Raw genomic sequence first — 27,938 nt, forward strand, 5'->3', positions numbered from 1 at the left:
TAACTGAGTATACCATAAAAAATATATAAATATTCGCATTATGTAAAAACTTGTTTGGCGACTCTCTCTCTATGGAATGACCAGGATCTTGAAAAATTTACAAAAAATATTGATATTTTTCAAATCTTTTGCTGGCCGGTTAACAAGTCGCTCACTCCTTTCAAGAACGCCATAAATCAAAAAACTTGATTTTTCAGGAGAACGTTTTTAAGGTTTAAAAATATAATACAATGTGTTAAAAATAAATATCCGGCCACTTATTGAACTTTTTACTGTACAACAGATCTTTTTAGGTAAAACCTGATGTTTTTTTCTCCATTTGAAAAATATTTAGTATATTGAAAAAAATAATTAAACAATACCTTTTCTTCAAAATGCAAAAACAACACTTCTGCCCTGTAGCGGGTAAATATTAAGTTAAAAATATGCCGCTTTTGCTGGGATATAGTACATTTTCTGGACATTTTGAATATATATGTATATGTTTATATATATATATATATATATATATATATATATATATATATATATATATATATATATATATATATATATATATATATATATATATATATATATATATATATATGCATATATATTTTTCAAAAGTTGTGTCACAAAGGAAAGTGCGAACAAGTAATATTTTTATTTAATTGAATAACTATTCTTTATTCGATCACGTGTTATATAATGTTGTGACGGAAAACTAAACAAAAAATAAATAAATTGACAAGAAATAAAAATTGAAGGTCACGTTAGCATTCTAATGTGTCAATTCATTTTTAATCTCTAATTTTATTCTTATTTTACACAAAACATTCTATTGGCGGTTTTTGAAGAGTGTTATTTTTTGCAAGTGTTGTTGAAGAAGTGTGGAGGTATCTCTACACGTGACAATACGGATATTATCCTTGGCTCTACCCGACCGAGTTTCTCCAGGGTATGCTTGTCTGCGGTAGTTTAGAGACTAGAAGGAATGTGTATTTGCGTACCCATTTTGATCGATTGTTGCTAATGGTCGATAATCCTAAAATAGTTCGGAGCATTGGTCAGTTTGTGCCTGAAAGTTATATAAGACAGGGTCAGCATAGATTGTTTCACATTCCTACATACAGAACCAACTTGCCGATGGTTATGCCTGTAGGAAGAGCTACCGCTTTGCTGGACAAGATCACGCCAGATATTGAACTATTCCATGTGTCTGAAGGGGTATTCCGAAGCGGGATTCTTTTACAACTTTAACAAGAGTTGTTGGGTAATGTATCCAAAATTAAACACGGTTATTGGATTAAATTCTCCTTTTTTTTAAATATATGGTAATTTGTGACGCGTTTCGTCTTGTTAAGAGATTATCAAACACAATAAATAGTATGATAAAATGCGTAATGTTTACATTACTTTAAATGATCCTTAGCCATATATTTACATTACGTTTACACACAACTTAACACACTTTACAGCTTAACAGTTACTTTTACAACCTTATTGAAATATGTAAATTTTTCGCAATATTTACCATCTTTGAAATCGTTATTCTTCTGTGAGAGACACGTTGTATTCGCACAAAAAATTAAAATAATATATTAATATTATATGAGTAAAGAGATTTTTTGCAATAAAATATGTCAATCGTTTAAATCATGCTTGATAAATATATTTATAACATATATAATATAACATATATAACATATAACAAGTGATGAGAACAATTTTTTTTTAAATATAAACATAGAAAATTAAAAATGTTAACAGAGCAAATATCATTAAACTTTAAGACCTACATACGAGTATATGGGTCTATAGAGTTTCTACTATAAATGTGATCAACGATTAATTTCAGTCAACCTCTTACAAGATAACACAAAACGATTGTATTCTATAAATTATTCTCGAGTCGAATTAAAGACGCCTACCGAGGCAGATCCTTTCCATGCTGGATATTAAATTATTGTGTTTTCCTTATAACGTGTATCATTTCCATTTTATTATATGGGATGTAATATTTAAACATAATTAATATATCGAGTATAAGGAAAATAAGTGCGGATAGCAAAATACCTTATAATAAATGCAACATTATTTAAAAAGCGTATAATTGAATTATCCATCACACAAGTGTGGTCGTGGGTGCTGACTTACTGTATTATTTTTGCATTAATTAGTAAATAGAGAAATTTATGACTTTATCATATTTGATATATATTTGCTATGCATCTGTTGATGCAACATTCTCTCCACCATACACATTACGGAACGCAAATAGAACAGTCTTACAATTTCATTAGAAAGGATAAGCCTGTCCCTACGTACCTACAAATCATTCCCTAAATAAAACCAAGGATGAAACTATTATCCTAAGTTTTCATTGATTCCTTCAAAATTGCTTCACTATACATTTGCTTTTGTTCAACATTGATTTCCCTCATTAATTTTTTATTCTTGTTAAATATAATATTTGAAAAAGTTGAAGATTTCAGGATGAATTTTTGAATAGCACTCTACTGCTCTCATATTGGCCCAATCAATCTCTTTTATATATTTTTCTCATATAATATATTACACACATTTATTTTTTCAAGGGGTTAAAATATAACTATTTGCTGATGATCTTTAAGTATGCCAAACTTTTAGAAATACAAAAAAAATATACTCCAAAAAAGTGTTCGGTGAATGGTCGTCGGCGGCCTTCCGGGGCGCCGGAATCCTCGGGGTTGGATGAAGAGACATGAGGGGTTAATGCTCTCAGGTGGCATTCTTAGGACATATCCTAACCGTGTCCATCTTCTCCTCTTCAGGTCTTACAGTATGAGGGGCTGTTGGGTTCTTCTCCTCACGTCCTCATTCCTGATGAATTCACACCATTTTACACCCAGTATTCGCCTCGGGCGGCTGTTTTCTAAACTTTTTGGTTATTTCTTGTATTATTCTAACAATACTCGTAATGCCGATAAATTTATGTACTTCCCAGCATAATATTTTCACCTGACGCGGTAATTATTCATCTTTGCTATACATATATGCTTAAATGGCCCTAATTTACGTTTTTACCATTTACGCCACAACGCCTTTGTATTTCATTGACTCATCACCATCACGAATGGTATTTTACCTTTATCCTGTTTATCTATTGTTCGACGCAAAACTCCGATGGTTAGTATTTTGCACCTATTAATATGGTTTCAAAACCACTCGCAAACAAAAAAGGCGTAAAAAGTGATAGTTTATTTATAGATACTTAATTATAAATTACTTCAACCTGTAAAATAACGTGTTTACACGTATTTCTGCATCGATCAAAAGTAAACTTGATCAAGTTAGTAATAAACAGATCTGTCATTTACATAATTGCTGTAAAGTGATAGCATTGAATTACTAATCCAGTTGAAGAAATCTCTTATTATGTACATATTCCTACTTACTTATATTATTTATTCTTAATTTTTAATACGCCCGTGAAATATTACAGAAATTTTTATACATTCAAATACGTTTAAAATATACAAATGAATTTTAAACTGAAACCGATTAGTAATGAATTTTGTAAACATCTCATCAAAGATGAAGAAGGAAGTCTGGGCATTTACGGGGCTGACGACCGTCATAGGCTGGTTTAAGTGATCACTTTACACACGTGTAATATTCACCAATTCTACCCATTATTGACAACCACACTACTCAAATTCTTGGAAGTTCTATTCATATGCACCAATTTAGAAACCTTGTTCTTGAATCACATGAACTTCACTAGAGACATCTATTGGTGAGATGTAAACTTAAACCAGCGTATGACGGTTGTCAGCCCCGTAAATGCCCAGACTTCCATATTCTTCTTCATTTTTGATAAGATGTCAAAAAATTATATGAAAATAACTCCTATAATTGAAAATAATCCAGATTTTTGAACAAGTAAAAACTTGTCCAAATGGACACACTCAAAATGTTGTAAAATTTGTAGAGACAATAATTCATCTTTACATTTGCCATTAGCGAGTCTAAGATTACTTGATCAATTTAAAACATCGAGTATATACGTCATCCTGTTTTAATCTCTTTTTTATATTTTTTTAGCTGTTATTTTCAAACAGTTTTTTTTTGTGAAACCATAGCAGTTGCCACAACAGTTTTTTTTTCGTTAAAAAAATTCCAAATCCAGTCCTTATTCTATTTTTTAGCGACATCCTATTATTTATGAAATTCGTTTTGGTTCTCGATAAATACATGTATATGATACTCTACAAATCATTCATCGTTCACTTTGTGTAATACCATTTTTATAAATACTTATTCGTGACTACCATGTATGTTTAATATATGACATGCACATAATTCTATAAAATACCCCTTTTTGCTGTTTACCCTCATTATATTGTTAAGTGATAATTAATTTCCTTTGTGTTTGACATTCGGTTTCCACAAGGCGCGCGGCGGTTAGATTTTCCATTTGGCGTTTAGACGAAGCTTGCCCACGGGCATAGAGTGCGCGAGTGCCGGCCTACCGGTACCAGTATGGAGATAGTGTTTCCAGTTCTGAAGGACGCTGGAAAATGTCCTCATCTCCACTAGGTGGGTCGGCAGGTACCCACTTGCTCCGGCCTGCTTCTAATACCATCGGCTCTCAACATGTGCGGAAAAAGGCAACATGTACCTTTTGACTCACCGACATACAATATATACTCGTATATATTTTTTTTATCTGTTGCGTTATTTTCCATTTATTTGGAAAAATACTTCTTTAGTTTGTAAAATGTGTGTAGGTTCTAATTATATTTTTCATGAAACAATTATAAACAAAAGAACAATTGAAAACAATTCGATTTATTAATATGATATTACTGAATTGTAAAGGTATTTTTAAAATGTTTAATATTTTTAGTCTACTTCATCAAAACTTTATTCCAAACTATGTACTTGTATTGAGAAATTTTATATTGTATTGATAAATAAATAGAAAAGAGAAAAAAATGCTTTTTTATAACCAAAAATATATTTTTTTAAAGGAACATTTATAAAATCCATTGAAGACTAAATGGATATTAAATATGTTATATACGGGGCAATTCCATTATTATTTCCAGTTTGCGTTAATAAGAATTAAAAAAATCATTGGTGTTGCGTTATTATTGGTTTGTATTATATTTTTCCTCAGGTCTACTTGATTAAATTAAATGTTAAATTACATTCCATTGGTATTGGTTACTTGATATACTAAGTTATTAATATGGGAATAGAAAATCTGTGTATTTATAAGTCTAGCGACATGTTATTGGCTACTTTGAGTGACCACTTACATATTTCAAGTGATATGAGCTTTTCATATTGTCCAATTCAAATTTTCGGAAAGTTGACAATTGCAGCTTAAGTAATTATAGCAAAAACCTTTACAATATGCATGAATTTCACGCTTCTAGATTTCTCTATTCTCATTTCAATTATTTATTCATCAACAATGAAATAAAAATAAAAATCTTGATAACTCGATGTATGGGATAAATCTAGCAATTTTTAACAAAAAATTGACAAACTCTAAATATTATTTACGATAAAATTTATCATAATTATAAGTATGAAGCTTGCGTTTGGTAATGATAAAAAAACATTATTTTGTGATTTTTTAACGCATTTGATTTTTTACTAAACGCTACTTGGTGGCATTGAACTAAAAAAGTTTGAGAGCCACTCTCCTAATGCATTGCTAACAGGCCCAACATTTTGTTGCTAAATTGTAGCCGCCGGATTGGGAAATGGGCAGCGGAACCTACTTACACTCGTGCTAGCCTAGTACTTGATACCATATAACTAAACACCAGAGCCGGGATGAGACATTTTGGCATTTTGGGGCACTCATTGAAATAGACCCTTTATTCCCCATTGGTAAAAAAATCTTTAATTAATAAGCAATATAAGTGATAAAAGAAAATGTTTGTGTTTTATACAAACATTTTTATTACTTTCTTTCCTTTGCCTTCCTTATTATCATCAATTTGTAATTTATGTTTTTTTAAATGTTCAAGTAGTACCCTCCGATTGCAAACAGCTATATATGGTATCAAACGTTTCGATCAATATCACTTGTCCGTTTTTGGTTGGTAAGGAAGATATTGCTTTTCAGCAATAAGCTCGCCAATGTAGGTACTTATTTCTTTTCTGTACATCAAATTTAAATAAATAAATAAATAATGTACTAATTTTCTCCATTTCTAATTGATTTTCGATCTTGATTTGACGCCTAAAGCACCGACCCTGCAATGCTGAAATAGCTCAGTGTTCAGTCGGTACCAGCTACCAACTACCCGCGCTAGGCACTGCACTACCGAGCACTGATCAGCTCCAATGGAGAAAGAACGGAAAAGGCATTTCCTCATGAATCGTCCGCTACCAACATTGCTCAAATAGTACACTGCGAGCTGACCTTGTACGGTGCAGGTGGTGAAAAGCCGAACAAGATTCCTTGTCTTTATTTCAACTGTCGATTTTTATTGCTTGAATTGGTGTGAAGGAAATTAGCGGACGCATTAATTAAAAATTAATTCTTAAGTCGAGTTCCATTTTTTGTTTTTTCTTTCTCATTTCTGTGTAAATTAAGATTACTGAATAAGGAAGTAAAGCAAAGTCATCTTATTTACACCGTACATTTTAATATCAATTTAAAAAGATCTTGATTGTAAAAGTTTACTGTGATTCTGATTCTCTAAAAATATGTAAAAAAATAAAGGTAGGTATTTCGTATAATAGAACATTCGAGCGGGGTTTTATGCCACAAAAAGGTAGTCGCTTTTTTTTCATTTTAAGGCCTTACTCGTAATAATAGAATTCATTAATCGTCCGGCTGCGCTAAGAGCCGGTCGTCACTTCACGCCCAATTCTTAAAAAAATGGATTTTTAGAATATACATTAAAAACATTTTTAGAAATATATTTTTAACTTCTTATTTTTCAATAATTCTTTTCGTTTCATACATTTATCTCGAAGAAAAACTATTTTATTTAAATACAAAAAGGGTGTTCTAAGAAAAATCTATTACGTCAAATGTTACCTAGGTTAAAAGAAAATAATGTTGCGATTTATCGTATATTGGGCCGAAAGCCTAGGCTTTCGATGCCAAAGAAAATTTAATTTTATAAATTTTTCCCTTTTTACTTCATAAACAAAAAAGTTATATTTTTTGTTTATTATAATAATCACATAACAAAGATTGTCACATTATATATGAGTAAACGTTTAATTATCAATAGGTACATCATAACATCCAGCGTATCCCAAAAATTACGTAAACAAATACGTTGCATTGCATAATAAAATCAAAACATTACATACTTTGTATGACCTGGAGTTAAAAACATGTCACCATGATTTCTAAATATAATTAATCATACAATTGTTATTTCTTGGAAAATCACAAAATAAAATTATAAAAAAAAGGTTTTACATGTAATACTTATGTGTACGTTTTGAAATTCACGAACTCATATAACTACAACATATCTGACAATATAACCTTTACAGCGATGGGATTATTAAAATAAAACGTAAGTGCGTGATAGATGGAGGCATGTCAAATTACAACATTTTCCAAATATTCTAAACCATAGTACAATTGATTTATGAGATAAAATCTAGCATTAAAAATATAATAAACACGTACTGAATAAATTATCGAATCCGCGAAAAATAATTCAAGAATAAATTAAGAAAGATATGGTTACAATACCAAAACGAATTAAGATTCGGAATTTCTCATCACGAATAATTTTAAAACACCTACTTAAAGGCCGCATAGTATTTTGCTATAACAAAGGTAGGCCTCAAGTAGTGTGTTGCTATGCGTTGGATACGATCGGCAGATAATAATTTACAATTTTTCGTTACTAAGGAAATTATTTTTAGTTGGATGATAATGATGAAATTTATCTAAATTCAAAGTAATGCGGAAGCCACTAGGAAATATTTATACCGTCCAAATGTCATGTGATGTCACAGAAATGGACCCAAAGAATCTTTAAACGCTCTCTGTATTGCGCGCTAATGAACTTGCTACTTTTTCAGTCAAAATTGGAAATTCAAAGTCGTAGTCACATTTGGTTGGAGTAGAATGAGACTAAAGTATTAATAATATATTCAAATTAAAGTGAATTTTTCACTTATTTCAGTATTTCTCCTTACAAGCTGATTATAATCGGCTAGTTCGATATATATTTTTTGCTTTGTCTTCATGAAACCCGTAGGATAACAATAAAGTAATGTCATTAATTTCAGTTAGTTTGACTTTTGAAATTTACGGTTGTAAAAGTATTATAATTGTTACCTTATGATTTTTTGACTTTCAATGGCACACAGCGTATTTTATATTCGTTTAAAGTACAAAAAAATACTAGCAAATACATTTGCACATCACGGAAGTGACGAATTAAGTCGAAACGTTAAACTAAAAATCAAACAAAGAAATGTTTCAGTAAGTTGTCAAATAATAACTGTAGCTAAAAACCGTATCGGTTATGGCACATAAACTTGACATAAGCCTAGGCACTATTTACAAAGTGAAATATTTTCTACACAAAATTGATGAAAAAGAACCATTGATTAAATTTTCACATGTTTTTGATGATTTTCATCTAAAAAAAAGTAAAACCTCTCACACAAACCATTTTTCGTAAGTATAAAGGTGGAGACTGACCGGAGCATTTCGTCGTAACGTAACGTAACGATGCGAGCATTCAGGCAGTCAGTACACCGAGCCGAGCGCTCCATCCATAGTTTCGGATGCTCGGTGATGCTCGCCGCGAGCGATGTTACGACGAAATGCTCCGGTCAGTCTCAACCTTAATAACAAGAAGGAAAATTATATTTGCAAATATGGAGAAGTCTCCAATTAGGTACAGAAACGACCGTGGAACTTATACTCGTATAATATGATATCTATGGTATATTTAAACTACTGTTCGACAGAGGCTCAACATCGAATACTTTGGATGAATTTTCGGAATTTTTAAATACCTTTGCCATAAGAGGAATTAAGCGTTGTGTTGATGAATGATCTATGTATATTGTTCACTTTTCACACATTTCCTTTGAAGAGAATAGTCACCATAAAGAATATAAGGCTTCATTCATTAAAAAATATTTTTTTATAATGCATGTGTACAATTCTAAAGAAATAATCGGTTGTAGGTACCCACAATGGCAGTTTAACTAGTGAGAACGTGAGAATACTGGGCATGTGTGACAGCTAACCCAGTTTTACGCTAATGAACATTATTATTAATGATTAAACACGGGTAAATACAATATGACAAAAACATTAAAAATCTTTTCTTAATTATTTTATTTGTACTATATTCAACAATATTCTCTGTATCAAAAGAACTTGTGTTTTAGTCATAAACTACGTGTAACTATGGGGTAAGAATACCTACCTTAGAAGGAATGAAAAATAATTAAGCATTACATAATATCTGGACTATATTTTGAATGAAAAAAGGTAACGTATGAGTTTCCTCACAAAATGCTTTTTCATACTTAAAACAAAATATCATTACAGTAAAGTCCAAATGATAATTTGCATTATGTGTTTTAATGCATTAAATATCTAAGTCATTTTATTGTTACGATCCATTTATATAGGTACCATATATCGCTTATTCATTCGCAGTTAAAAAATATAGATACCTAAATTTCATCTAGTCTATTATCCTGATATCAACATAAAAAGGCTAAATCTGCATATTTTCTAGTATATCTTGCACAGATACGAATATATATCAAAATTCATATTACAAAAAAACATTAAAAATAATCACAAACATCTATCAAAAATATGAATATTCTAGTATTATAAATATTTATGAGCGTAAATATATTTAATATACTTACAGCAAAACATCTTTATCGATTTGTAATTTATTTCATTTTAACCATACATAACATATAACGTTTTTTGTATATTTTTCCTGCACGCGTACGCGACATTTTATTATTGTTTCCTGTATTGTATTTAACATATTTTTTTCAACTTGTTTATTGGAGCTAAAATAAATCAATTAGATGTAGTGTTTTTTTTATTGTTTTGATTATTAGGTGATACAACAAAAATAATAACGAAATATTGGATTTATCCTTATTATCAAAAAAATATATAAAAAAAAAATTACATATATATTTGTAAGAATGCTAGAAATTGGTCAGCGCAAGAGTATGATAAACAAAGATTCTAACGTATCAACATGCATTTATTTGACAACTTTGAGGAATAACATGATGATTTATATATAAATACTACCCCATCCACCTCAATCAATACTTATTGCTCGTTAGTTTGTATTTTCACGTGTTGATAAAAATATTCTCGAGTCTTATTCTCGTTTATAGTTTCGAAATAAGTTCTCGAGTCTAGTCGTGTTAATAAACTTAAAAGTAATATTATTTTACTATTATTATTTATTGTTATTACTATTTATTATGCAAAGGAAATAAAATAATTGGCTTTTAACAAATTCAATAGACCACAGTTTTGACTATAGACTGTAGCCATTTTTTAATGGAATACGTCGAAAATATATGTCTCTATTTTTATAACTAATATATCTGTTTAAAAAAATATCTAAATTTAAAGAAACATATTTCTCGGGATGATAAAAGCTGAAATTTACCTTAAATAATAATACAAATTGAATGTAAATCAAATATATTCAAATCCAAATTTATAAACAGGATGTTTTCAAAATTTTATACTTATACAATAAAAAGTATTTTGAATTTGATCAGTCAGAATAATAATAAAAAAAAATCATAGCTCAGTCCCAAAAACAATGCAGATGGATTAAAATCATGGTTGCTGTATAGACGCCATTTTCATGGTATAAAAATGGGATACTGAAAATGAAAGAGTGTCAATGACTGATTATTAAATGCTTTATTTTTATATTTTAATTCATTTAAAAAAAATCATAGTGACTCCGGGGAATTAATGGATAGAACATATTCGTAGCCACAATATAAATAACATACATACTCGTATTTATAAGAACTGTCACGAATAGATCTTTGTGAAAGATCACAAAGTGAGAAATACTTTATTATTTCAAAATAATTAGAGCTCGTGTATGTACATACCCGTGTGTGTGCACATATATAGCTACTAATTACTTCCCAATTATAGTTCAAAATCCTGTTCTCAAGAAATTGCAATAAGTATTATTATCACCGTATAGCCATAATTTATAATACTATATAATTTTAAATAATTCACAGATAGATAGTATTAGAAATCGGAGTAATGATATCTCACGCTAATATTCTAGATATAGAAGATAAAGTTCTACAACGTAGTCTAATAATAAATCAGCCAGCAGATTCTTTATTATTGCACCATATACCGTAAGAAAATCAAGCACAAACCACTTATATGGAACATTTTCTTCGTCTTTATTCTAGTCTGTATCTGGGTAAATGTTGATTACCACACTGTATTAATTGCATTACCGACATTTACATTTTTATCACGGTGTCTTAAAAAATATACGCATTGTTATGCTCAGTAAGGATGTTATTTTTCAGTTTTTTAAAGATATTTTGCACTGTTTTTCTCTCATTTTCAGGACCATATCTTCACAAAGTATACAGAAAAAATAACAGATTCAAATTCCAGGTGTCAACTTTGTATGCATTGTCATTGATTTTTTTGTCTATTACAGGTCATTTTAGATTCCTACCCAAGCCCTACTAGTCGTTAAATATATTAATGTTTTTTTAAGAGGTATATTTTATTAATAATTACTTTAAACGAAGTACCTATTTGTTTCGAAACCGGTTGACATTATAATATAGTTTAAATAAGGTATATGTATAGTGATTTTATAACAAAATGATTTGTAATGTTTTAAAATGAAAAATCTCAAAGCAGGTGCTTCAAATATTGATTATGTTAAGGATGTCTTCAAAATTATTATGTTATGAATGTGTTATTATATATTAAATCCATTTATTTCATGCCTAGATTTTTATTAAAATTTTTACGAATTTTTAATTTTTTACCCCGTAAATTATATTACTTGTTCAAAAATGTTATTCCTTTACTGAATTTTTTTACTATCTACCTGATAAATAAATTTTATTCGGCATTCATTTCAAACGTGAAGGTAGAGGAGTTTTGCAACTTTTTCTAAAAAACATATTTGCTTAAAAAATATTGACTATTAAAGATTATACGCGATCGGATATTAACGAATACCCAAACAAACAGTAAATATAATGATATTTATGAAGAAAAATAAACACATTTTTAGTTAGAAAATGTGTTAAGTAGTTCCTAGTCAAAAATGAAGGCCAGAGGTTCCAAGGTTGTTTATTTCATTTTGATAATGAATTGTGCTTTATACAAATTTACACATTTTATTAAATTTGTGATTTCCCGCAAATAATTATGTGCTAAGTAACAATACAAGTTTTTCGCACAATCATTTTCGAAGTAATTTATTCGCAAGATGGAAATAAAAAAAATATACAAAGGAGATAAAATAATTGGCTTTTAACAAATTCAATAGACCACTGTTTCGACTGTAGACTGGAGACATTTTTTTAAACGAATTACGTCGAAAATACATGTCTCTTTTTTTACAACTAATATAATATATGTATATTATTATTATAATTTTTTTTTGACATCTCATCAAAGATGAAGAAGAATATGGAATTCTGGGCATTTACGGGGCTGACGACCGTCATAGGCTGGTTTAAGTGATCACTTTACACACGTGCAACATTCACCAATTCTACCCATTATTGACAACCACACTACTCAAATTCTTGGTTCTATAAGTTCTATATTTATGAACCAATTTAGAAACCTTGTTCTTGAATCACTAGAACTTCACTAGAGACATCTATTGGTGAGATGTAAAGAAGCTTTTTACTAAGCAGAAACTCTTATATTAGTATGTGAGATCCGAATCCTGGATTATAATCACACACATGAGAAACGCCAGAAAATACCATTTTAATTTTTATTATTAAGCTTATAATTTGACCAGATAATTTATTTATAGTATTTGGACACACTCAAAATGTTGTAATAAATTATCTAAATTTATGCATTTATATTTCTCGGGATGATAAAAGCTTAAATTCACACCTTAAATAATAATACAAATTGAATGTTAATCAAATACACTCATATCCAAATTTATAAACAGGATGTTTTGGAAATTTCACACTAATACATTAAAGAAAACAATATATTCAATTCGGTAAGTCATTAAAAAAAACAATCATAAACTCAGTTTCATAAACAATGTAGATAGATGGATTAAGGCAAAAATCATGGTTGCTGTATAGACGCCATTTTCATGGTATAAAAATGGGATACTGAAAATGAAATAGTGTCAATGACTGAGGGCTATCAACAACATACCCCGGTTTACCCTACATGTAAATGAAACTGAGAGTAAACCACGCGTACAGATAATACGAGTATCATAGTTGTTACTTAACTGGTTTTCGGTACATTAACCGCTTTACATTCATTCATATTGATAGTTATGCGTGTAGTACCATAATTCCGGTTTAATACTAGACACGTAGCGCAGGTCAAAAATATTATCATTTTTATTTCAATTTTATCGATTTCAAATTTATCGTTTTGAATAAATAACATTTGCGTTGACCTAGGTCCTAAATAATTACAGCATTTTGTAGCAATCTCATGTAACCATGACACAGTGAGTGAATCTAGAAATAGTAGGTACTGAAGAAATATTTATTAGCATAATTTATAAAACTTTTTATCATCTTTCAACTCTTGTCCCAGGCAAATAGTACATAAGGTACTGCTTTGTATTGACACAGTGTTATCCTGATCGTTAATTATATGACAACATGATGATCAGTCCAGCACTCCTGAGTAATATATTATATATTAAACAAATATAACAGTGATAAATCGAGTGATATTTACCTTAATCCCCTGGAGTCGCATGTGTGTGTATGTGTGTGTGTGTGTGTCTGTGTGTGTGTGTGTGTGTGTGTGTGTGTGTGTGTGTGTGTGTGAGTATACACTGGTGGGGTTATTGTTATTAAAAATATATTTTAACCAACAAACCCAGACTAGTAATAGTGGTCAAGTTTTGTACCTTATGCAGCCTTTTAGTATTAGTAGGAGGTTATCATTAGAGTGTTTGCTTTTGGTAGACTTTATATTAGGCACTTACATCGAGGGAAGTATTTTTTTAATTAAAAGATAATTAAGAAATGTTTCAAGAGTTACTCTTATAAAGTTCTGTTGGATGATACGAAACTCGACAAAAATTTATATTTGTGAAATTCATTTGTAGTTATACCCAGATTTGACATTTACTTGTATCATACCATCAATATTTATGATAATCGAAAAATGTAGCGTTATTTCCGAAGAAGTTTTCTATCTGATCGTGTTCCTAAGAAAAATGTGTGGGTTCCTCCTTACAATCAATTTACATAAATAAGTCACGTGGTAACAGATAAATTAACAACAGGCCTTATGTTTCTATTACAACGCGTGTTATTATTATGATCACATTCTTTTTAATTCTACTTCCGATGTTATAATATACGACTTCGGATATACATATGTATAATAGTTATGTATGAGGCGGTTTGACAACTTGTTATAAAGATTTTAATTTGCTGACCAGTTCGAAAGTTTAACCACTATTATCTAAGAAAGCGTGATTAACGTAGTACCAAAAAGTTAAGAAAGTAGTAATTTAAAGTGTATGTGCCTATTTTCAAAAAATAAAGTGTGTCTAATTTACTGCCGTAAAATAATAAACTATACACCTAAATTTGTCAACTGTCAGCTGATTCGTTTACAAATACGTCATGAAAATCTAATTTGACCATTTAAGGGGATACAACGAAACACAGAATCCAATCAGCGTCCGACCTCCGGAGAGTTTACACGTATTTCCATGCCCGATATTTTTAATGAATGTATATTGTTTAATTTTTTCATTTTTTAGAATATATAGAAAGTAAAAATGTTAATTTTTAACTTCTTTCATTTCAATAAATCTTTTCTTTTCAAAATTGTATGATTATTTCGAAGAAAAACTTATTTTTTTCAATGCAAAAACGGTTTTTAAGAAAAAACATTTTCGTAAAATGTTATCTGGATTTAGACTGTTTCTGAACTTAGAAAAAATTAAGTTGCGACTTATCGAATACTGGGTCTTAATAATTTGTTAGAGTAAAGTTTTGGGAAAACAGCGATGTTTTTATAATCATCATAATTTGAAAGGATTATGATAACATGAATTTTCACAATTACTTTAAACGTGTTTTATTTACCTTTAAAAAAGCTGAAACAATGGGTGTTTAGTATCGAGAACTTGTTAAATTATCCTTCATTCAAACTTGTACCGATTTTATATAAATAAATATTATACAATTATAAAAATAAATTTGAAATGAACGAATCTTTTTAGTGCCAGTAAATTCCTTCACATAAAAATACATATGCACCACATAGTTGTGTATATCTTTACTAAATAATATTTTTTAACCGTCATGAAAAAAAACATTAAAAAGCAAATTTAAAATAGTCTTTTATTTTTCATAAATAACGTAAAGTTAAAATAGCTATATGTGACATACACGAGTGTGTATAATTTTAACACCAGATAAAATCTAAACTATAATTGAATAGCTACCTAAACCAGTTGGTGCTATGTTTCAATAGTGAATCGCTCTAGTTGGCCTGGTATTGACTGTAGTAACACAGTCTGCGGGCTGTTTCCTAATGAAAGTGCAAGTCGAGTGTGCGGCGGAACGGAGATACGCTACTTGGCTACTTGCCAGTGGCGAGCATGTATGACGACCCTAAGAAACCTAAACTAATAAGTGGTGTTTCAAAAAACTTTCATCGACTATTTTTGTATTTTAATCTAGTGAAATACTTTTCCGTGTCTGTCTGTTGTGCTGGTCGGGGTTGTGGGCGTCTGTGTACCGGCCAACGCGGGTCGGAATCGGATCTAGCTGACTAATTGTACTAAATTATAATCCCTTTCATTGCCTACACCGGAGTACCTCTAGAAAATTTGGTGATGGATTTACAAACTTGTATTTATTTAGATTGGCAGTGACAGGTAAATTGAAACCTTTAAATGTAAATTCACAGTAAAATCGGGATACAACTTTGTATTGTTTCACATGTTCAATAAATTTCGCAACTTAGTTCAACAACAAAAAAATGCTTTGCAAGAGCAGATCTGTCAGAAAGCCTAGATACTTCTGTATAAGATCTGAGCATGCGGTTGGACAGCTTTCAATAGTGAAATACTTCATTTTTTTAGTTTTTTATATATAAGTACATTGTATGAACCGTTTGTAAAGTATTATCATATTGACACACCGGTTTTGTAAAATTCATATAGATATTGTTTAATGACAATCCATGTTGCATTATTTTTTAGCCATACTGATTAATTTCAGATTATAATAAATAGATAATGGTACATTGCTTCTATAATATTATATTCACCCAGTATTTAAAAAATCGCAACTTATTTTTCTGTAAACCAAGGTATATTTGACGCAAGTAATTGATTTTTTTTTTAAACACCATTTTTGTATTGAATAAAATACATTTTTCTATGGTTTAAAAATGAAAATGAAAAAAAAGATAAAACACGTCCAACCTCTCACGCGGTCGTCTGCGTTTCAACGTTCGAGATTTAGGCCTTTAAGAGAAAATTGAAATTGTACCCTACCAATTAACGTATCAAATCTATAATACACACTGTATTTCAGTAAGGGATAAACAAAATATCAGGATATGGATGTTATCATATCTTCATGAATTTTATTTTACGTTTTTTAGGGAATCAAGTTTTACATAATTTTTTTTGAATATTTATAACATACATTTTATTTTATTATTTAAGCGGAGGGCTGATCACCTTTCTTTCATGTGTTAAGGATCAAGATAACACTGCGTTTGTATGATGCAGTGCCCTATGCACCATCGGGAGCGGATCAAAGTTCTTCCTAGCAATAAAGCATAATATTTGTAACCTAGCCACATGGTAGTGGTTACATTATTGAATATTTGATCACTAGCGATATGCAATACGTAATTTGTTCAATGGTACGCTCGCGGCTGGTACACGGCAGTTAATAGTGATAGGTACTAGCAGGTAGTCCGTCATGAATAGTCGAGTCAGTCAGTAGGTCACAGTAATGCCTGCAATCTGCTTCTCTATCCATTCTATAGGTGGGATAGTTTAATATCGTGGAAGAGTGAAATTTGCAACATTCCGCGCTGCAGCCTGTTTCTTGAACATTCCTTCACCAATGGCAGGTTGCGGCCTTGTGCGCGCTACTCACATACTTACTATTACTAAGTTTACTATTATACAGTCAAAGGTACCTCGCCGGTCTTTATAAATATATATGTTGTATTCATCTCCAAATATCTTGCTGAAAACTTTATATACCTCTCAGATAATGGTCCTTATAATTAAGCTGTCCCACCGCTTTCCCAGATCTGATACAGAAGCATCTCGGCTTCCTGACAGACCGTCTTTTTAACTAACTTGTGAAATATATTTAAAATGTGAATTAAACGGGAAAAACGGGATACAATTTTGTTTTGTTTGTTTCTGATCATGGTCTATCACTTCGTTCTTCCCAAGAAAAAAACACTTTCCATTCCTCGCCATAACACATCATTCTTCAGTTATTACTTCTCTGTCCAAGCGGCCAGACTATGAATAACTTCTTGTAAAAAATGCACCCTCAGACATTACTATCTATCTATCATCAGAATCCTAACTGTCCATCAAACCTCATCCCTCAGTTTTTTCCTCTACCTCCTTTCCTAAACTCCCTTTGCCTTTCTTCTCATCATCAATTTGTAAATTTTTTTTATGTTTCTATGTCATCTATCCTCTGATTGCAAATAGCCATATAAGGTATCAACCGTTTTGACTAATATGTTTTTGATTGCTTGGAAGATATTGCTTTTTAGCAATAAGCTAGTCAATGTACTTATTTATTTTCTTAAATGAAGTTTAAATAAATTATTTATCGCTTGCTTCATTTTTAAATTGTTGATTTTCTCGTGTATATGTATTGGATATGGGGTTAGAAGAGAAGTAGAAAATGAAATATTTATTTATAAATATATAATTGATACATAAGATTTTTTTTAATACCACGCATCATCGACGTCGATATAACTGCGAGTATACCATATGTACGAGTACATTTGCACAGTTAAATTCTTATATATTACCTTTGAAACTTTTTTTGTTTTTTTTGTTTAGTAGTATTTTTGGACCAATTAGTAATATCATTTAAAGTGTGTATGAATTCTTACCGAAATACATTTTTTCTAAATATTTATAGGAAAATAAGAGTATCGCTAGATTAAATTACATTAGTTGTATGGTTTTCCTTAAAAAGATCGACAGAGCGAAACAGATTAAGAAATACTATCCGCAGAATTTAGTGAAACGTGTTTTGAATTAAATATGAAATCAAGTTCTCACGTAAATTCTCATAATAATTCACCCATGTGCGACCTTCAGATATCACAAAGACAAATAGATTTAACGAATTACCAAAGAACGCGTGGGTAAGTTCTAAGTTCACGCATGTTTTAATCAAATACGTGCACAAATATTAATAAATCCTCTCAATTTGAAATCTCATTCCTCAGGCGTTCATTTGTATGAAAATTAATTGGGAAACTTTGAATAGTAAATGTATTTTTTTAATACGCATTTAAAAGTGATTACGTATTTTTGATTTGTTCTAAATACATAAGTATTTTGGTTTTTTTTTTGTTGTATTAAATAATGGTCTTAGAGATATTCTGGATTTAATTTTACCTCAAGGCTTTAACATATTAGGTATCTTATCTTAGAAAGCAAATATCGTTTTTTTTTTATTGAGCAATAATATCGTCGGGTTGGTGCCTTCGTAAGTATGTTAGAATTCTATATGCACTTGATACGTGTATTTTGATTTATTTTTTAAATTACGATAGACGTAGTTGTGGATAAAAAAAGGTTTTCTTTGGCCTTTATTTTCACCATGAAAGAAAGAAGGAAATTACATCCCTGCCCAGTTAAACTTCAAGTATTTACATACATAAATATACATAAAGTACAAAATCAACTAAACTTTGTAGTGACGGTGTGATCTAAAGATAAATGAAAATGAGAAATTATAAAAAAAAAAAATTAATGCAGTGTTTTTGTAGGTTTTTTGTCATACCAATAAATAATTTTGTCACACAGTAAATGTTCGTATTTAAGTAACCAACTAACTGACCATCACTCCACTTCCCAGCAGGGGTAGGCAGAGAGAATAGAACACCACACCGCTCTGTCTTTGAAAACATACTCCGCTTCTTCCACGTTCCTGCATCTCCTCATATATACCCGCCGATTGTTTCGACTCCCAACCTGACCTACCTTCGTATTTTTGAAAAGGTTTTTTAATTTTATTTATTTCTTTCTGAAGATTTAGAGGAGCATATAAAATCTTAGAAAAAAGAATGTGTTTAAAATACCAGTACAATAATTCTTAAGAAAATTTTACAAAAAATGGTAAACATATGGGTACAACTTCTTAAGAAGTACAAACAAGAACTGAAATGTGAAATTTTTCACGAAGCATTTACTAAATGTTTACTTTATGTTTTATGTATTAAACTCTGTCAGTAAATAAACACTATTTGTACAACACAAATGTGAAATGCATACAAATTTTACATTTTTAATAGAAAAATAATAAATCATTTAAGTATACTCATTCTTTCATATTGTGGTAGAAACGCATAAAATAGAGCAATTCTCTTTTCAATAGAAACGCTCTCGCTGGACTAAATTCGGATTCATTTTCAACAATAAAATTATCTTATAAGAAACTTGACAGTTACAATTTCTAGTAAACTAGTTCATATTTTACAACACTATTACTATGTAATGAAGTAAAATGGATTAGATAGTTTAATACTAAATATTATTATATACATATTCAACAATGATTTATTTGATAATTCTACGTGGTTGTTTGGTAAACAATATATAGCTGACTAAATATTACACTAACCGCTTAGTCAAGCAGGAATGAAATTATAATTAATAAATCCATAGTTAACAATATGACAATGGCTACAGCCTCCCCCCTATTGTCTTTATTCCCACTGATAAGAAATAAAATTAAAAATAGTAATAATTCAAGAAATAAATAAAATAAAAAATAAAAAGCTCCTATCCCCTCTTCAACCTTCAACGTCCCAAGGAATCAACTCTAAAATTTAGAATTAGCTTCACATACGGTGTTTGAAAATGATGCGGAATGCATATGACTCACGTATGAAATGTGTTTTGAAATAAATAAATAATTATTTAATTCAAGAAGAACCATTATTTTTTTATTTCAATAATAATAAATAATAAAACCCTTATCCACACCCCAATGATGCATAGGGCACTGCATCATATAAACGCAGTGTTATCTTGATCGTTTACACATGAAGGAAAGGTGATCATCCCTCCACTTCAGGTCCCAGTCCTGGGTAATATTTAATAAATATAACAGTGAAAAAATCACTTATATTTATTTAACCCCCCTGGGAATCGAACCCGGTACCTCCAGAACGGTAGCCGAGCGTGCTGACCATTACACTAAGGAGGCGGACAATAATATTGTTAATCAAAATTTTTAATAATTGTTAAATCATTAAAAACACAATTATTGTATTTTTTTACAAAGGCGTGATATATCGTTCCAGCATTATAATGTATCGTAATTATTTATTATAATTGCATTTTGTAGTATTGTCATAAAGCTTGTTGCCATAACAAGAAGGATGAATAACACGTTTCTGAGAATGTTGTAAGTGAATTATAATGAAGCAATATCAACGAAGTGACAAGATTAACTGTTAGAAATCATATTTCCGAGTCAGGCTAGGCTTGGCTTCTGCAGACGCCGAGTTGACCTCACGGCAACAAATGATTGCATTACCCATCTAAGAGAATCTACGTAATGTACGTGTTTCAATTAGTAATCAAGTGAGATGATTAGATCCCCACTGGATTATTTTCCTTAACCGCATAATTTGTTTAGCTAACTCGCATTTGCATCCTTCTTGATTCTTCAGTTAAATTATTCTTAAGTAATTTATTTTATATTATTTTTTTGACATCTCATCAAAGATGATGAAGAATATGGAAGTCTGGGCATTTACGGGGCTTACGACCGTCTGGTTTAAGCCAGCCTATGACGGTCGTCAGCCCCGTTAATGCCCAGACTTCCATATTCTTCATCATCTTTGATGAGATGTCAAAAAATAATATGAAAATAACTCCTATAATTGGAGATAATCCAGATTTTGTGAACATGTATTTGGACACACTCAAAATATTGTAATTTATTATTAACATTTTGTCACCGCAAACAAACCGTCTCCGTGGTGTAATGGTTAGCATGTGTAGATACCGTGCTGGAGGTCCCGGGTTTTTATTCCCAGGGGGGTGAAAATAAATTTTAGCGATTGTGCACTGTAATATTTATTTAATAATACACTGGACTGGTCACTGAAGCGCAGGAGTGATCACCTTGCCTTTATATAACGAACGATTAAGATAACACTGCGTCAATACGATACAGTTCCCTATACACCATTGGGTGCGGATAAGGTTAAGAATAAGAATAATAATAATAATAATAGACGTTTTGTAAGTAAACTTTACTTTTAGATTCATTCCAAAAGTTACATATTTAAAAATTATATATTAAATCTGAATTTTTTTGGGAAGTCCTAATTTTCTTTTTATAACCAAAAATGACCTTTATACGCTCCATTATCATTGCTTTGCGATCGCTCTGTTTTTAATTGCAAACATTTTTAATCCTCAGTTCATAGCCTAATCTATATTATAGTTTCGAAGGCATTCGACAAACCTAATTATCCTTTAAAATTTTAAGGTTTTCCCCTGAAATGCTATGTATAGTTTAGGAAAAACCGGGTTAACTTTTATTATAATATTTAGTTGATTGAACTTTGTTGATTGAACTAATTGTAAAAAGAAATCAAAGATTTTTTCCTAAATATATATATTTATTTATGACCCATATTTTTTTTAAATGTTGAATTTCTTTGGGTATGAGGATATTAAATATTACTTTAAGATTAGGGTCTGTTTCATTTCGCTCTATTAGTTCATTGGTATATATTAATCGTACAAAAATTAAACAGTTTTCAATAATTACGTATTAAAACCGAAATATTTCTAAAATATACTTAAAATGTAACCTTGTTTTATATTATTATATATATATTAACCATATCCGCTCCCTAGGTGGAGCATATGGAGTCCACAAACTGTCTCCAGGCTTTTCTGTCGGCTGCCAGCTCCCTTGCATCCTCCCAAGTCAGATCCGCGTCCCAAAGTTCTGACGACAACTGCCAATGAATTGTCAGCAGTGGTCGTCCTGGGCGGCGCGAACCTGATGCCTTGTAAAAGAGGCAAGCTTGATTAAGGCTCTCAGGAGGCATGCGAAGTACATGGCCAAGCCAACTGAATCGCCTTTTCTTGACGACAGTTGTGACCAAGATTTGCTGCGTCCTACGCCTTATCTCTTCATTCCTCACAAAGTCAAACCACCGCACGCCTAAGATTCTCCGCAAACACATATTCTCAAAGCTTAGTACACGGCTGCTCTGGGCCCTTGTACATAAGGTGCCATGTTTCACAGGAAACCTTGTTTTATAGTGATTTTAAAACCAAGTTACATTTTAATTACAAAATGGAAAATCACAAAGTTAGTGCTTAAAATATAAATTATATTTCCAAGATAATTTTCACGTTCCACTCTACCATAGTCCAATTTCCAAACCGTAACTGTAATGTTTGCTCGTATTGTAACACACGGTTTTATCTGTAAATCCATAAATATAATGACATTACTAACTGCAAAAAGGACACTCGTCTATGACGTAGAGTTTGTTGAACGATAGTTGCGTCATGCCGACACGAAGGCGATGTTGCTCAACGAACTTCCAAAGAGTTTTTACAAATATTATGTCATTATTTTGTCCTTGTGTTCCTCTTCATTTTGGATTTATGTTATCATTGTGCTAATATTTCATTTTTAAATAGGTGCTCGTTTCAGTAATTTATGATTCCAATACGTCATTTACACGATACATATAAATGTACAACTAATACACCCAATTATTTCGGGTATAACTCAACAAACAATAAAATGGACCGTGACTAGACACTTGGCCGACGGATATTAAGCCAAATGATTTTTTCACTTTGAATAAAGGGAACGAAGGTGGTCTTCCACCTCCCAGAGCGGACCGGAGAATAACAGGACACAGTCCTAACTAAAGAAGAAGACGAATAACAAAGGGATTTGTAAAATAAATCGAATCCGGGGCCTCCAATACGGTAGCCGAGCTTGCTGACCATTACACTACCTTGGCGGACGTTTAGACGGACTAAATCACATTTAGCCACTATAAAATCTATTCGAAAATCATGTCAACGCATTAATAAACGGTAATCGATACACAATAAACGGTAATGATACATTTGCATAAATGAAATGAATTAAAATTATGATAGAAAATATTACTTACCTTACAAAATAAATCTCGTAATTTAAGCTTATTGTGATTGTGACCAAGAAATGATCACAGCTGTGACCAATTCTCTGCTAACGTTATTATTGTAGGAAGCAAGAGAGCGTGCCTTGAATTCTAATAAAATAAATAATTTAAAGTATTGTCACAGCAAGTCCAAAACATCATCGGAACGCATTCGTTCATTATAAAACAATGCGACAATGCCATAAAAGTCTGCCCAGAAATAATGAACTATTGAAAGCGCAATTATTGATTTATTATTTTATTGTAATCCATGTTTTACAACAGTCGCATTTTTTGTTTTCCAAATGAGTCAAGGTCAAACATTTAAGTTACAATTTAGTTTTTCAAGAGAATATAAATACTTTGCATGGTTAAACAATCATTCAAATAAAACCTTTATTATTTTCCTAACAGTTTGTAAATTATATAACCTACATACAATATAAACTATGTTGTATATCAGTTAGTCCGGGTAAATGCATAAAGAGAGAACACACCTATTGATATAAAATTTTCTCGGAGAATCAAACGCTGGATTTCTATATAAACACATAACATGAACCTGAATTCAATAAATTCAAGTTCTTTAATATATTAACAAATTGTTTTTATATCTTGGTAGTAATTAAATTCGTCACCGTTACTTCAGACTACAACAAACGATATAAATAAATATATATGTATATATGTATGTACATCAAGAAAAATATTCCGCATTTGTTATAGTCTAATTATTTTTAAATAATAGCAGCTAAATTAAATTCACAACATTTTGAGTGTGTCCAAATACTGGTTCACAAAATCTGGATCATCTCCAATACAGGAGAATATCGTCGTTTTTTCTGGCGTTTCTCACTTGTGTGATTATAATCCAGGATTCGGACCTGACATGTAAGAGTTTCTGCTCAATAAAAAGCTTCTTTTCACCTCACCAATAGATGTCTCTAGTGAAGTTCTAGTGATTCAAGAACAATGTTTCAAAATTGGTTCATATATATATATATATAGAACTTCCAAGGATTTGAGTAGTGTGGTTGTCAATAATGGGTAGAATTGGTGAATGTTACACGTGTGTAAAGTGATCACTGAAACCAGCCAATGACGGTCATCAGCCCCGTAAATGCCCAGACCTCCATATTCTTCTTTATCATTGATGAGATGTCAAAAAATAATACTAAATTAAATATATGTTTTATGAATATGTGGACACACGTTTTGTTACTGTACTGTACTTACAGTACAACAAAACTATTTAGTCAAACCACGGTTTCATGGTCACTGTGGTCAGCTAACTTTTTGGGATGGAATTATTATACATACAAAACTGAAAGTACACAATCTTCTCCTACAAACATTGCAACATCGCACAGGACCAATCATTATTATTATATTAACTTAATAAACATCAGAGGTCGTCGTTTATTTGCAAAGATCAGAATGAAAATACCAAAGAGATCTCCTTATCATTCATCGTTTGTGTATACCATTTAAAAACTTCTTCTAACCTTTATCTGCACCCAATGGTGCATAGGGTACTGCATCGTATAGAAGTAGTGTTATCTTGATCGTTAAATACACATTCAGGGAAGGTGATCAGCCTTCCGCTTCAGGTACCAGTCCAGGGTCATACTAAATAAATATTAGACTGAAAAATGAAATTAGCCTAGCGTGCTGAACATTACACTACGGAGGCGGACTGCTTCATTACCACCGGTTTCGGAATAACCATTCCATCAACAGGTCAAATGTAGTCTAAATAAGTGTGAAGATATGGTAGTATTTTACTAGACCTATCACTTCATTATAATGTAGTTATTTCTTATACCGACATAAATTTTACTGCTTTTATTACGGTACGTATGATATTAAGCAATTCGACATGTTTTTTAAATTTATTTTCATGAGTCTTGATTATGTCAAGGTGAGCATAGGCGTTCGGTCAATCTCCTAACTGCTTAGCCAATAAGCAGTAGAGTTATGTGCATGAACAAACTTAGTTTTTTTTATACAATTAAGTAAAGGTGCCCGTTTGTAAAATTGAATTCGTATAAAGAGAATCCCCTCTCTCTATTGAATTATTATTCAAATATTATTCAAATATTCAAACAAGTTGAAATGTGCAATTAATCCATCTACGCATTTTAAAATATACAAAATCACACCTACATTATGCAGGAACATTGGACGATTGAAAGTGGGATTTATATTGTGTAATTACTTTATTTTTTGTCATATATACGCCAAGTTTCCTCTACACAAATGAAGTTACGCAACGATATAATCGAAATAAATGCTAATAGATATGAGTATACTGCGAATACTGCAAAAAGTCATCTCATGCCATGGATAAGTATTTTATTATTTCTGAATTATGATTTCAAACCAAGAAAATAATTTCAAACCTTAAACCATAATATTTCGCTCACTCCTTTCAAGAACGTCATAAATCAAAAATAATCAATTTCAGTTGTGCGTGTTTTTGGAATGCCCAGAAAATATTCTATATCCCAGCAAAAGAGGCATATTTTTAACTATGTATTTACCCGCTACAGGGCAGGAAGTGTTGTTTTTGGATTTTTAAGAAAAGGTATTGTTTAATAATTTTTTTAAATATACCTAATATTTTTCAAATGGAGAAAAAACCTTCAGGTTTTACCAAAAAAGATCTTTTGCACAGTAAACAGTTCAGTAACTGGCTTGATATTTATTTTTAACACATTGTATTATATTTTTAAACTTTAAAAACGTTCTCCTGAAAAATCAAGTTTTTTTTTATTTATGACGTTCTTGAAAGGAGTGAGCGATTTGAGCAAGAGTATGTTATAACTGAATTTTGAGAATTTTTACATAGTGACATTATTGAAGGGTAAAACCAATTCCATTCATAGACTTTTCAGACGATAAATTTTAGTGAAAAATACTTGGGGGAAAAATGAAAAGAAACCGGTATTTGAATATAAACGTAATAAAATTAAATGAGACTAAAATACAATATAAAACTATAAATCGCAATGAGAAAAAAGTAAACCTGCATACGTAATTGAGAGACATTATTATCTTTCTCTGGGTATTAATATTTTAAAAGTTTGTTAATTTATTAGTTAACCTTATTAAACCTTACTGACAGAACACTCTAGCGATGTGAAATTTCAAGGTTAACGCCACAATTTCTCAACTTAAACATGAATTATATCCTTAGATATAATAATTTAATGTTCATTCAATCTAAATTCACGTTTGTCTTGAAATGTCAGTTATACTTGTTTGATAGTAATGCAATTATCGCCTTCTAGAATGTATGTCAAGAAAAATATAATTCAAATAACAGGACTTTGTTTAAAAAAAACGTATGTAGTTTTCAATAAAATGAGTGTGCTCTTCTGCAATGACAATCATAACCTTAAACTTCAACAGAGACTCATGAAATGCTACGAGTATGTGTGGTCGGTACTGCTTTATGGCTCTAAGACCTGGAGCCTAGAGGTGAATACGATAAATCGTATTATTTTTTGACATCTCATCAAAGATGAAGAAGAATATGGAAGTCTGGGGCTGACGACCGTCATAGGCTGATTTAAGTGATCACTTTACACACGTGTAACATTCACCAATTCTACCCATTATTGACAACCACACTACTCAAATTTTTGGAAGTTCTATATATTTTATATGAAACATTATTCTTGAATCACTAGAACTTCACTAGAAACATCTATTAGTGAGATAAAAAGAAGGTTTTTACTAAGTAGAAACTCTTTTATTAGTATGTGAGGTCCGAATCCTGGATTATTAAACAAACGATGAATCGAATTGAAGCGTTTGAAATGTGGCTTCACCGCAGAATGCTTCGTATTCCCTGGGTGGAAACGGTCACAAATCGCTCACTCCTTTCAAGAACGTCATAAATCAAAAATCGTCAATTTTGAGTTGTGCATATTTTCGTAATGCCCAAAAAATGTACCATATCCCAGCAAAAGAGGCATATTTTTAACTTAATGTTTACCCGCTACAGAGCAGAAAGTATTATTTTTGCATTTTGAAGAAAAGGTATTGTTTAATTATTTTTTTTAATTTACTAAATATTTTTCAAATGGAGAAAAAATATTCAGGTTTTACCTAAAAAGATCTGTTGCACAGTAAAAAGCTAAATAAGTGGCTTGATATTTATTTTTAAAACATTGTATTTTATGTTTGAACTTTAAAAACGTTCTCCTGAAAAATCAAGTTTTTTGATTTATGACGTTCTTGAAAGTAGTGAGCGAAACGAACAAGTTCTTAGAAGAGCTAGATCACA

General features: G+C 30.8%; 1 protein-coding gene across 1 annotated transcript in view; it reads right to left on the reverse strand.

Moving 5' to 3' along the window:
* LOC148304209 (estradiol 17-beta-dehydrogenase 11-like) overlaps positions 1-27,938 on the reverse strand; it is a 66,138-nt gene that overhangs the window by 22,527 nt on the left and 15,673 nt on the right. The window lies entirely within an intron of this gene.

This window comes from Brachycentrus maculatus, unplaced genomic scaffold (assembly GCF_059751285.1).
Source record: "Brachycentrus maculatus isolate JH-2025_06_01 unplaced genomic scaffold, ASM5975128v1 h1tg000326l, whole genome shotgun sequence".
Lineage (NCBI taxonomy): Eukaryota > Metazoa > Arthropoda > Insecta > Trichoptera > Brachycentridae > Brachycentrus > Brachycentrus maculatus.